The 13,845-nt window shown below is 31.7% G+C and overlaps 2 long non-coding RNA genes across 2 annotated transcripts; both read right to left on the reverse strand.

The window, feature by feature from the left end:
- Positions 1-9,946: 9,946 nt before the first annotated feature.
- LOC136066277 (uncharacterized) lies at positions 9,947-10,385 on the reverse strand. Its single transcript, XR_010627725.1, has 2 exons — positions 10,337-10,385; positions 9,947-10,176 (listed from the first exon to the last, which is right to left on the reverse strand). It is a non-coding gene; the product is annotated as an uncharacterized LOC136066277 (long non-coding RNA).
- Positions 10,386-12,857: 2,472 nt separating this feature from the next.
- Positions 12,858-13,565, reverse strand: LOC112022429 (uncharacterized). Its single transcript, XR_010627726.1, has 3 exons — positions 13,476-13,565; positions 13,215-13,333; positions 12,858-13,059 (listed from the first exon to the last, which is right to left on the reverse strand). It is a non-coding gene; the product is annotated as an uncharacterized LOC112022429 (long non-coding RNA).
- Positions 13,566-13,845: the final 280 nt, after the last annotated feature.

Below are 13,845 nucleotides of genomic sequence, written 5' to 3' on the forward strand. Positions count from 1 at the left end.
AAAAGCAAAAAAATTTGGCTGTTGAGCTACAATGCATAGCCAAAGATGTCTGTGCATCGTAGCTAAGATGGTTTAAAAAAAACAATATTTTATTAAAAGTTGTATTATTTTATTGTGTTGGTGGTGGTGGTTATTGTTTATTGTAATAGATATATTATTTTATTGTGTTAAATATTAAAATAAAATATCTTATATTGAGTATTTTGTAAAATGAAGTAATAAAATAGATAAACAGTTTTGTGGTGCCAAATTGTAAAATTTTGGCACCACCAATACTGATGCTGCCGTGAGAATTAAAAAAAGAAAAGAAAAGAAGAAGTTATTTTTCCTTTTTGTGGTGTAGGGGGGCAAATAAGACATTTTTTTACAATATAGTAATATTATACTATTATTAGAAAAACTAGATAATGTCCCGTGCGATGCGGACACTTTGCAAATTCATTTGGAAATAATTTTTATGTTTCTTGTTGTATATAGTATTATGTTTTTTCAAACTATTGTCAAATGCTTTAGCTCCCTTTTCTTAATTCATATTTATAATTTTTCTTATTCTAGAGTAGTTCCAAACTATTAATTGGCTTTTGTTTACTAATATTGATATATTAGATTGAAATTGTATAGTTCTTAGCATTTCAGGAGACCATATCATATATTATAAATTTAATATTAAAAATAATATGTAGAAAAACTGTACTAAGTTGCAGTTATAGTATATAGAATAAGGTAAAATGAAAATACTTACTTTCCAACCTAATGATATGCATTTTCTTTAATTAGCTTTGTTAGAGTATCAGTGCAATTATCGTCAATGTTCATATTCAAAATATTTTTAGTATTTAATATATTTGTGAAGCAAGCTCCCAGCATTCAAATATAGTATAAAGAAATTCAGCATATATATATATATATATATAGTAGAAGGTGAAAAAAAAATCTAAAAGATTCGTATGATTTTTTAAATTCATACAAAATAACTTCATGTAACTATTATAAAATTTCTCAAATCTATTAAATTATAAACCTCATTCATAATTTTAAATACAATTCTAATAATTCACACTAATAAGGGAATTTTTTTCATTTATGCGTGTCCAATACAATACATTAGTATCAAAGTAAAAGTAAAAAAAAAAAAAAACAAAATGACTAATGTAGAGAATAAGTATAGAAAAAAAAAAGGTGAAATAAAGGTTGAAGATTGACAGAATAATATACAGTGATATATATCTATCAAATCAAAAGTCTCAAAGCCCATAAAAGATTCTTCATGGCTTCAACCTGTTGGCAAAGATCCAGTCACACATCATCGTAAACTCAACACAAAAGCTCCAACTCCAAAAATCTCAAACAACCAAAGGCCCACATCCAATCACAACCCTCACAAAACCCACAATGACCTCTGACCTCGCATCAAAAACACAATTGTTTACATTCTTCCTAGTTTGGAGAATTTCATATGTGCATTTGAGTTAGGATGGTGTAAAAGATATGGGCAGGAGTATATAAAGGAGTAGAAGTGCAAGAGGTAAAAACCTAGAAAGGAAAAAAATAGTCTTGAAACAATGTACCTAAGAAAATAAAGAGTCATTATCTTTTAATTGGTGTTTATTTAGTAAACAAAGAGTCTTATCTTGGTGAGAGATAGATGAAAGTCTTGAAATGATGAACCAAAGAAAACAAAAAGTCCATATCATTTATTGCAAGAGAATCCTCAAGGAGAGCGCCATTGGCAAAACCTCAGTTCTCTCAAATGAGGTCTCTCATTTATATATATATATATATATATTGATTTTTGGAAGTTCAAGGGGCACTTCCCCCCTCCCCCTTGGACCCCCACTCCCTCAGCCCCTATATATATATATATATATTATTGCGTACTCACTTTTAAAATTGTGTTAAAAAAAAAAAAAAAAAAAACGATTTTAGTCAATGTGGTAATGTGTGTTTATTATAAATGTGTAATAAAGAATGAATAATTAGTACCCTATATGTGGATCTTATTCTTCTTCATTCTCTCTTTATTTTTTGGGGGTGCAAGCTTGTTTCTTTTTAACTGCCTTATTTAATCATTTATGTGTGATAAATAAAAAGTTACAATTATCAAATTTCGAGCCCATCTTCCTAAAAAGAAAAGAAAAGGACCCGCATTAATGGATGGAATCTGATTCAAACCAATCTTCTTGGAGACTTGAGTTTTACTGGACTCACCGCCTGTAAATAGGAGGGCAATCACATATCTCGACCTACGAAAAAGGATAAATCCACTTGCTTTTTTCGTTCTATACATAGAATTTGAGTCATGAGGTAGTATTCCTTTACAGGAAATTGAAGGCTGTTTACATTCTACGAAAATTCTTTTGCTATTACACCAAATCTCAATCCTAAGTATTGTGATATTTTAGCAAGCAAAGAGGCTACCTGATTAACACAGGGCAATCATATATCTCGACCAATGAAAAGTATAAATTCACATGCCTTTTCACGTGCTACTTAGATTGAATCATGAGGTTCTTTTCCTTCACAGGAAATTGAAGGAAACTGGCTATCAAAAAAGAAGCAATCTGTTACTTTCTAGAAGTAATTCTTGTAGCCACAAGTATTATGATAATTTAGCAAGCAAAGATGCTTTGTGACCAACCCCACTTGCCATGGTAGACTGTGGACTCTGGACTGTGGTCGGTTAGAAGTTTGAACCAAGTCAAAGAAATATATAAAGATGAATAGGTATACAGTACTTTACTATAGTTCCCAGTCCAAAATAGCCAAATACCACAATTTTTGGAAATTTTTAGCAAAAAACTACTGTTTCAGAAATAAATAACAATCTACCACTTTTTCTAGTACTCGAGTTTGGTGAACTCGAGTACCCTATTTTATAATTCCACCATGGCTGCTGAGCTAAAAATTGGCGATTAAAAAAATCAAAGTGGTACTCAAGCTTGGTAAAATCGAGTACCATGCAACACAATACTTGAGTATACCAGACTCAAGTACCTTTTATAAAAAAAATATAGAAAATTTTTTTCTACAGTACTCGAGTACTGTGTAATTTTTTTTTTTGTTGTTTTGTTTTTTTTTTTTTTTTGCTTGAGGATAATTGACAAATAAACATAAAGATAAAAATAAGTAGTTTTTTTTATTTTTTATTTATTTTTTATTTTATTTTATTTAAATAGAAGCATTGTAAGATATAGAGATTTTAATTTCGAAATATGAATTTAATTTCTACATTGATTAAAATTGTTCATTGTTTTCTCATAAAAATTGTTCACTATTTTCTGTATAAACTATTTCTACGATTTTACATAAAATTATTTTCTGTTCCGCATTATTTAAGAAATTGTTCACTTTCTTTTTTGCGTAAATTATTTTATGTTCACTATTTAAAAAATTGTTCACTGTTTTCTCATAAAACACCTAGTGAAATCGTGTTTTCTAAATTTAAACGCCAAATTTGAATGCTTTTTCATGTTTGAATTTCATAATAATCGAATATAATTTTCTGCATTGATAAAATTTATTTCTACATTTTTGAAAATTTCTCTCTACACATCATATTTACTGTATATTCAAATCTTCTTACTGCATTCATAAAATCTGTTTTTGCATTAATTAAAACTGTTCACTATTTTGTCATAAAAATTGTTTACTGTTTTTTGCATTAACTATTTCTAGCATTGGTGCAGTTATTGCACTTAAATGGTTTTTGTGTTTTCTAAATTTGTATCTATATGAATAATGGACAAACTCCATGAGAGAAAATGAATTAGAAAAGAAAAAGGGAAAACATGAACACTACCATGTACATCTCAACGTCTTTGCTAGAGTCCTTAAACATACAACTCAAACAGCAAGAGTTCAACATATACAACAACAGCAACTCAACCACTAAAACATTATAAGGAATCCCATTGCACCAGATTAGCTTTGAATTACACGCCAGGAGATACCCCAAATAATGCACAACACTTTGTTGAGGACAGAATTATTTAGTGTGCGTTTTGCTTCTCCATTCTTGCTTTAACATCCTTTCTTTTATTCTTCACTATCTGATCTGGTTTCCTCAGCATAAACTCTCCTAGTTAGGAAAAAAGAGTTACTGTCGGGAAGCATTAAATATGACCAAGCATTACACATGACATGACAAAAAATATCATGTCGTGTCATGTTCACAGGTCATGTCAAATATTGAAGTAATTTTTTTGTAATTTCAAAGTGTGAAAAATAATACTCCCTTCTCTCATATTTATAGTAGGATTTATTCATTAAATTCATAGTAGTGTCAATTATGAATATGAGAGGAGTGAGTATTATTTACCCATGTTCCGAAAGTATTTAAGAATTTTTCCAAATAAAAACTTGTTTTTGTCGTTATTTGGTGTGTGGGATCTATAGTAAAGTACTGTATACCTATTCATCTTTATATATTTCTTTGACTTTGTTCAAACTTCTAACCGACCACAGTCCAGAGTCCACAGTCTACCATGGCAAGTGGGGTTGGTCACAAAGCATCTTTGCTTGCTAAATTATCATAATACTTGTGGCTACAAGAATTACTTCTTAGAAAGTAACAGATTGCTTCTTTTTTGATAGCCAGCTTCCTTCAATTTCCTGTGAAGGAAAAGAACCTCATGATTCAATCTAAGTAGCACGTGAAAAGGCATGTGAATTTATACTTTTTCATTGGTCGAGATATATGATTGCCCTGTGTTAATAAGGTAGCCTCTTTGCTTGCTAAAATATCACAATACTTAGGATTGAGATTTGGTGTAATAGCAAAAGAATTTTCGTAGAATGTAAACAGCCTTCAATTTCCTTTAAAGGAATAGTACCTCATGACTCAAATTCTATGTATAGAACGAAAAAAGCAAGTGGATTTATCCTTTTTCGTAGGTCGAGATATGTGATTGCCCTTCTATTTACAGGCAGTGAGTCCAGTAAAACTCAAGTCTCCAAGAAGATTGGTTTGAATCAGATTCCATCCATTAATGCGGGTCCTTTTTCTTTTCTTTTTTACGAAGATGGGCTCGAACATTTGATAATTGTAACTTTTTATTTATCACACATAAATGATTAAATAAGGCAGTTAAAAAGAAACAAGCTTGCACCCCCAAAAAATAAAGAGAGAATGAAGAAGAATAAGATCCACATATAGGGTACTAATTATTCATTCTTTATTACACATTTATAATACACACATTACCACATTGACTAAAATCGTTTTTTTTTTTTTTTTTTTTTAACACAATTTTAAAAGTGAGTACGCAATATATATATATATATATATAGGGGCTGAGGGAGTGGGGGTCCAAGGGGGAGGGGGGAAGTGCCCCTTGAACTTCCAAAAATCAATATATATATATATATATATATAAATGAGAGACCTCATTTGAGAGAACATGAGGTTTTGCCAAATGGCGCTCTCCTTGAGGATTCTCTTGCAATAAATGATATGGACTTTTTGTTTTCTTTGGTTCATCATTTCAAGACTGTTCATCTATCTCTCACCAAGATAAGTACTCTTTGTTTACTAAATAAACACCAATTAAAAGATAATGACTCTTTATTTTCTTAGGTACATTGTTTCAAGACTATTTTTTTCCTTTCTAGGTTTTTACCTCTTGCACTTCTACTCCTTTATATACTCCTGCCCATAATCTTTTACACCATCCTAACTCAAATGCACATATGAAATTCTCCAAACTAGGAAGAATGTAAACAACTTGTGTTTTTGATGCAGAGGTCAGAGGTCATTGTGGGTTTTGTGAGGGTTGTGATTGGATGTGGGCCTTTGGTTGTTTGAGATTTTTGGAGTTGGAGCTTTTGTGTTGAGTTACGATGATGTGACTGGATTTTTGCCAACAGGTTGAAGCCATGAAGAATCTTTTATGGGCTTTGAGACTTTTGATTTGATAGATATATATCACTGTATATTATTCTGTCAATCTTCAACCTTTATTTCACCTTTTTTTTTCTATACTTATTCTCTACATTAGTCATTTTGTTTTTTTTTTTTTTACTTTTACTTTGATACTAATGTATTGTATTGGACACGCATAAATGAAAAAAAAATTCCCTTATTAGTGTGAATTATTAGAATTGTATTTAAAATTATGAATGAGGTTTATAATTTAATAGATTTGAGAAAATTTTATAATAGTTAGCATGAAGTTATTTTGTATGAATTTAAAAAATCATACGTAATCTTTTAGATTTTTTTTTCCCTCTACTATATATATATATATATATTGCTGAATTTCTTTATACTATATTTGAATGCCTGGGAGCTTGCTTCACAAATATATTAAATACTAAAAATATTTTGAATATGAACATTGACGATAATTGCACTGATACTCTAACAAAGCTAATTAAAGAAAATAGCATATCATTAGGTTGGAAAGTAAGTATTTTCATTTTACCTTATTCTATATACTATAACTGCAACTTAGTACCAGTTTTTCTACATATTATTTTTAATATTAAATTTATAATATATGATATGGTCTCCTTGAAATGCTTAAGAACTATACAATTTCAATCTAATATATCAATATTAGTAAACAAAAGCCAATTAATAGTTTGGAACTACCTCTAGAATAAGAAAAATTATAAATATGAATTAAGAAAAGGGAGCTAAAGCATTTGACAATAGTTTGAAAAAACATTAATACTATATACAACAAGAAACATAAAAATTATTTCCAAATGAATTTGCAAAGTGTCTGCGCATCGCACGGGACATTATCTAGTTTCTCTAATAATAGTATAATATTACTATATTGTAAAAAAATGTCTTATTTGCCCCCCTACACCACAAAAAGGAAAAATAACTTCTTCTTTTCTTTTCTTTTTTTAATTCTCACGGCAGCATCAGTATTGGTGGTGCCAAAATTTTTACAATTTGGCACCACGAAAAGCTGTTTTATCTATTTTATTACTTCATTTTACAAAATACTCAATATAAGATATTTTATTTTAATATTTAACACAATAAAATAATATATCTATTACAATAAACAATAACCACCACCACCAACACAATAAAATAATACAACTTTTAATAAAATATTGTTTTTTTTAAACCATCTTAGCTACGATGCACAGACATCTTTGGCTATGCATTGTAGCTCAACAGCCAAATTTTTTTGCTTTTTCTCCACCATTGCAGCAAGTTTTTTAGTATTGATGGTGCTAAAAATAGTAATATGGCTTTTTAGCACCACCAATGCTAATGCTCTCACATAAATAGACTTACACTCCAACAATTCTTATATTAAAATAGTGGTAGAAATGAAAAAGGATGTTTTATATCCATTGTTTTACATGTTAGTGACCTCAACGTTAATCTTACAAGTTGCAGTAGCTACTGTTGAAAGAAAGTTTTCAATAATGAACATAATTAAAAATTCATTACATAATTGAATGGGAGATCAATGGATAAATAATTGTTTAGTCACATATATTGATAAAGATATGTTCAAGACTATTGAGTATGAAGAAATTATGTAGCGGTTTCAAAATATGAAAAATCGACGAGTGCAATTAATTGAGTAAATTAAACTAGGTGTGAAAAATAAATTAAAATTTACATTTTATCTTAGATTGTGTATGAGATTTTCATTAGCATATAGTCGATTATTTACTTTTTATTAAAACTTTTTGGTTGGTAGTCGTCATAGTGGAAGATAAATTATATATCTATGAATGGGATTCTTGTAAGTTGTGGATAAAGTAGGTTTGATCCTAACGTGTATATATATATATATACAAACGGAAAAATGGTGAAATATTTTCCAGATGATTTCAAAAACACTAAGAAACATGTAGAAACTGATCAACCTCTTTGCTAGAGTCCTTAAACATAAAACTCAAAGAGCAAAAATTCCGCATATACAGTAACTTAACTGCTAAAACCATGTCATGTTCCAGAATAATGGTACAACTACAAACTATTTTACAATATTTTACATTGAAGAGGCAAATTTTTGCTGGTTCTCGTCTGATCTCACTACTTATATTACTTATTTTACTTACACACTCAAAAGAATGATAAGATGTTCCAAGAACCTGGGTACCTTTGCATCTCTTTCTATATTTCTTTGACTAGGTTCAAACTTCTAACTGATCACAGTCCACAGTCCACTATGGCATATGGGTTGGTCAAGCATCATTACTTGCTAAAATATCATAATATTTGTGGCTGCAAGAATTACTCTTTTTTTTTTTTTGTAACAGATTCCTTCTTTTTTTCTTTTTTCTTTTTTTATAGTCAGATTCCTTCAATTTCCTGTGGAGGAAAAGAACCTCATGACTCAAATTCTAAGTAGCACTCGAAAAGGCATGTGAATTTAAACTTTTTCGTTGGTCGAGATTTGTATAATTGCCCTGGGTCTGTCAAGTAGCATCTTTACTTGCTATTTAAAATACCAGAATACTTATGGGTACGAAGGTGCTAGAGGGTACATACCCTCATTCGAATACAAATCCTCCTCTATTATATTTTTTGTGTTCCACTTTATACTGTAGCAATCACAACTTGTCATATATTATTTTTAATTTCATTATAAAATACTTAATGTTTATTATTATTTTTTTTTTTAATTGAGACATATGAATTATGACATATTATGTGAAAGTTTGGATTTGTGCTAAAACACGAGTTTGTTCAAACTCCCAATTAAATATTACGGCTGAATTGCTTTTGCTCTAACTTAGATTAAGTACGGAAGAAGAGTAAATAAGCGCAATGAACTGATAACACTATCCTAAGCCACATTCATCCACTACAAGAAAAGAGTCTACTAGCTAGGATAAAATACCCTCGCAAAAATTCAAATATCGTCGCAAAAGATTATTAGCGAGGGTATATGGCCCTCGAAGGCCGTCGTATTTACTCTTGTTCCTAAAAGAGATTTTGCGACCATACCTTCGCAAATAGATAATTTACGAGGGCAATTTACTGTCGTTACTGAACAAATCCACCCTCATAAATATATTACCAAACGACGAGAAAAGTCGACGACTTATTTTTATCGAGGGAAAACAGTCGTCATTAATAACTATTTGTGAGAAACTTTATACCCTCGCAATTAATTATTTGTACTACAAAAAGACTATACTATTGTGGCGTGCCAAAAATGCCGCTATAGGTCTTCAATTATATTAAAATATTAGTCCTTCAGCGACGGTTTTTGCCCGCCACTATAGGTGAGATTTTTTTTTTTTTTTTTTTTTAAAAAAAAAAAAAAAAAAAAAAACTACTTAACTAAAAATACACTTCCATCCTTCTATCCTATGAGGAAAAAGCCACATAACTGAAATTTAAGAGAGAAACTTAAGGTATAACACCTAAGGTATTGTACCTAAATTTTGTCCTACCATTATACACTCACTACAAGAAAAGAGTCTACTAGCGAGGTTAAAATGCCTTCGCAAAAATTTAAATATCATCGCAAAAGGTTATTAGCGAGGGTATATGGCCCTCGAAGGCCGTCATATTTACTCTTGTTGTTAAAAGAGATTTTGCAACCATACCTTCGCAAATAGATAATTTACGAGTAATCCACCGTTGTTACTGAACAAATTCGCCCTCACAAATATATTACCAAATGACGAGAAAAGTCGACAACTTATTTTTAGCGAGGGAAAGCAATCGTCGTTAACAACTATTTGTGAGGACATTTATACCCTCGCAATTAGTTATTTGCACTACCAAAAAAAAAAAAAAAAAACTGTACTATTGTGGCGAGACAAAAATGCCACTATAGGTCTTCACTTACATTAAAATGTTAGTCCTTCAATGGCGGTTTTATTTGCCTATTGCTATAGGTGATTTTTTTTTTCCCCCTCCTGGTTCTAAACCCACATCTATTACACATAACCTATAATAATTTTAACTCCACTAAGACAATACCACAAATATAACTAGATAATACCACAAATGTCTCCAAACGAACATTATATTAACATAGAAATATATTATCAAATACATAACATTGTCTATAACCATTATCAAAGTTCCAAAGTATTTAAACAAATCCTTCAACACTTCCAAAAAATGCAGTTGTTTAAATGTGGTTCTTTGTACACAAAGCGATCAAAAAATTATAGCATCTTCAGTGTTGTAGCACCATCATTAGTAATTGTCACGTCTCCAATATCATCAATGAGCATCTAAAACCATCAAGCAAAAAGCAAATCAAAATTATACCCTTTGACAGAACCATATAGTCCAAATAAACCACCTGTAAATGAATGAAATTGTAATTAAAAAGAAAGAAAAAAAAATCATTGTGGTGCTTTGAAATCGTAGATTGAAAAGCATAATCATTACCATTCAAGCATTTTCTCAATGGTGATAGCTTGACCAAGTTGAGAGTATCAAATATGAAAGTAAAAGTGGAAAGACCAACTGTATTACACAAATAGTGGGAACAATGAGTTATGGTGCTCAAATTTGTTGTTAGGTAAATCTAAGTTGCTAAGTTAATAATAAGTGAGTATCGACATGACATATTTAACAACAAAAATAGCAGCAACAAGAAGCTCTAGTCTCAAAATTTTGGGGTCAACGAGTATTACCCCATTTAAAAGTTTCTATCCACTAGCAGGCAAAATGTTGACATACTTGGAAGCCATAAGGAATCCCAAAAAGCACATTGCAAAGACCTTTGCTAGTCTAGCCCAATCACGAAAAATAAAATATTGTAAATGAACAACTTGAACACACAGAACTCATAATTTTATAAGAACACAACCAAAGACTCAAACTAAGAAAATACAAAGGAAGAGAGATTGCATTAGAACATAATGAAAAGGTAAAGAACACCTATTCTCCACAAAACCCTAACATTTTGGTATTGGATAGAGGAAAACAAAGCATTTTTCCAAGTCCCCAAAATAGGCAGATGGAAAAGAAGACAACCAAAGGTCAAGGTTTTTCTTTTTCAATTTTTTTTAAAAATATATTAAAGTATTGCAAGCATAGGTAACCAAGTGGAGAAAAAAATGAGCATCTTCAATTCTCTTAAGGCATATGTGTACGGTGGAATTCTTAAAACAAAGAACAAGAAGCAACAGGTTGAAAAAAAAAAAAAAAAGACCACATCATGAAAAATAGAAGAAAAAGAAGAAACAATGGCACAGATGAGAAAAGAAGGACAATACCTTTCAGTTGGCCTTCACGTGGAGACAGCTCCAAACCTGCACAAGAAAAATGCCTATTCAAGACCTGTAATCTATGATGGGTGTACTTCCCATGTTCTTCTCTAGCTCTCTACCAAGTATGAACCATAAACTAAAGCTCTATTGCTCTAGCACTATAATCTCACTGATCTGAATTGGGAAGAACTTGTAACTACACCTGGATCACGTCATACATGTACAAAGAAGAAGTACCCAAAAAGAAAATAGCAATTCATGATTGCCATATCTCCCGGTTATTGCTCCGCCACTAACCCTCTATGCAGTCTCTAACAGTAAAACATTACTCTTTTCACATTCTCCTTTAAGGCTGGCAATGGCCAGACACCAGACTCTCCAGCTGCTCGTGTTCCCTTGGCACCATGACCAGCACCACCACCAATCGAGCCATTCTCCTGTATCTCCGGCTCCATGTAGAATCAAGCACAAAAAGCAGCTAAACGTGCATAATACGCTGGAGGAACTGCACAATAGTAACAAACTCAGCTACTTCAGCTACAACTTCGCATTAAAACTGGCTACATCATTTATGCTACAACTTCAGGACAGGATCTGTACAGCTCATGATCATGACAAGGCACTTTTTGAGGGCATGACCACATGCTTCAGATTTAGGGAGTTATCTCAGATGCATTCAAATGAATGAACTAAGTTGGGAAAACCTAAAAAAATTTAGAAAATATTCTCAGCAAGTCATATGTAACTCACTAGGGTTGCAACAATTCTCTCCATTTTATTTTATACCTTCCTAACAGAGCCCTAAATTAATGAGTTTGTTGAACACACAAAAATATTTTATTCCTTTTTCTTTTTTAGGTGAAAGATAAAGAACGCGCATCTATAATACTCCTCAATGTTGAGTCCATTACAACTCTTACTAGGGTTTGCTTAGCCTTCAAAGTCATTCCATCATCCCTCCGAAGATTGACATCCTTTTTTTAGGGCAGAGAGATGGGCGAGGGGTTGAGAGTCTGACAGAGAGGTGCTGCTGTTAGTAAAGCAAGTCAGTATATATATATATTTTTTTTTTTAAATGTAAGGAAGCCTTAATCTTTCATCTAAGATATATATTAAAAAAAAAAACAAAAAAAAACAAAAAAAAACAAAACAAAACAAAAAGAGGTAAGGAAGCCCCAGACTTCCTTACAATATAGTATAAGCCAAGATGCAACCTTCATAATCATGCTTTTGTACACTGGACAAAGCACGTCAGCCTTGGCAAAGTAAAAATAATCAATCCCAATCTACAATACTATAAACCCAAATATACATCTAACATCTCTAGAGTACCAGGATTCTCAATTTGTCATTTGAATCTCCACAATTAAAAGAATTCCTTTCTATTGGTAACAAGATCCAACTATTATTAGATTGCCAACTTGGCAATTTTGCAGGCCAAGCTTTTGGAGGACCACCTAATGGCCATAATTATAACACGAAATTTAACAAGTTCTTTGCAAAAATTTATCCTTTGCACATGAAAAATGTAGACAAAAGTTGAGGAAATCAAAAGTCAAAATGACATGAGTCCAATTATACTTTTCAAAGGCCTGCTTGTCATCTAATATAGGCAGCCATCCACTCACATAGAGATTATATATATATATATATATAATGATACTACCAACAAAAGCATGAAGACCAACCATTTAAATGGAAGAAGCCGAAGATTAGAGAAGCAGTGGCCTCCATGAAAACAGTGTAAGGCAAGCAGAGCGCCAGAGTGAGAGTGTGGACCCCAACATATGCGGGCATGGCCCACAAACCCATGCAATCCGACCATTCCCCTAACACCTTCATTGCTCCTTTCTTGTCCTATCCGTACCTTTTGCTAAGCTCCCTCACTCTTCATGCCTAAACACAAAAATTGAAAGCTTTTAATTTTTATTTTTTTAAGACTTATTCTAATATAAGTAATAGATTTAATATTTTTTGACAAAATTTTTGTTGCCATTCATGGGTTAGCAGCAACAACAACAAACTCAACACTTTTAAAGTGAAGTGAGTACCTTAGCCATGTAGGGCACTGATTCATCCGCATCCAAAACGCCATGAAACCCAGGAGAGCTAGTATAGATCAGTCTCTTCACTTTAAGCTCAATACAAGCATCAATAACATTCTTGGTCCCTATAATAGATCATAAACGAACCACAGCATAATAAGACAAACAAATCCAAATACCCAAAACAAAGAAAGATTTAACAAAGTCCAAAGGAACATCAAAAAAGCCAATAGGCTAGACACCCATCACGCACCTAGCACTCTGTACCTTCCACATTGACAGAATAATGTAGATGGTAATCGTTCATCGAAGAATTTGGCGCCGCCATGTGGAACACAACCTCAACTCCTTCCAATGTTGTTTATTATCATTATTAAAATAAAAATAAATAAAAAACAAAAAAAAAAAAATCAAAACTTAAGCAGAAAAAATTTCAGCTAGGCATTTTATCAAACAGTTGGAAGGGGTGAGCAAACCTTTGAGAACTTGGGCCTTGTTTCGAAGATCCATGGAAACATAAACAGCTTGAGAAGAGAGCAAGGCTTGGCCGAGAGTTCCATTCTCCTCATGAGGGTCAAGGTTAATGGTGGGACCTATATCAACAATTTGGGCGAGGAACATGTTATATGAGATGAGC

The sequence above is a fragment of the Quercus suber genome, unplaced genomic scaffold (assembly GCF_002906115.3).
Source record: "Quercus suber isolate HL8 unplaced genomic scaffold, Cork oak 2.0 scaffold_29, whole genome shotgun sequence".
NCBI classification, from domain to species: Eukaryota; Viridiplantae; Streptophyta; class Magnoliopsida; order Fagales; family Fagaceae; genus Quercus; species Quercus suber.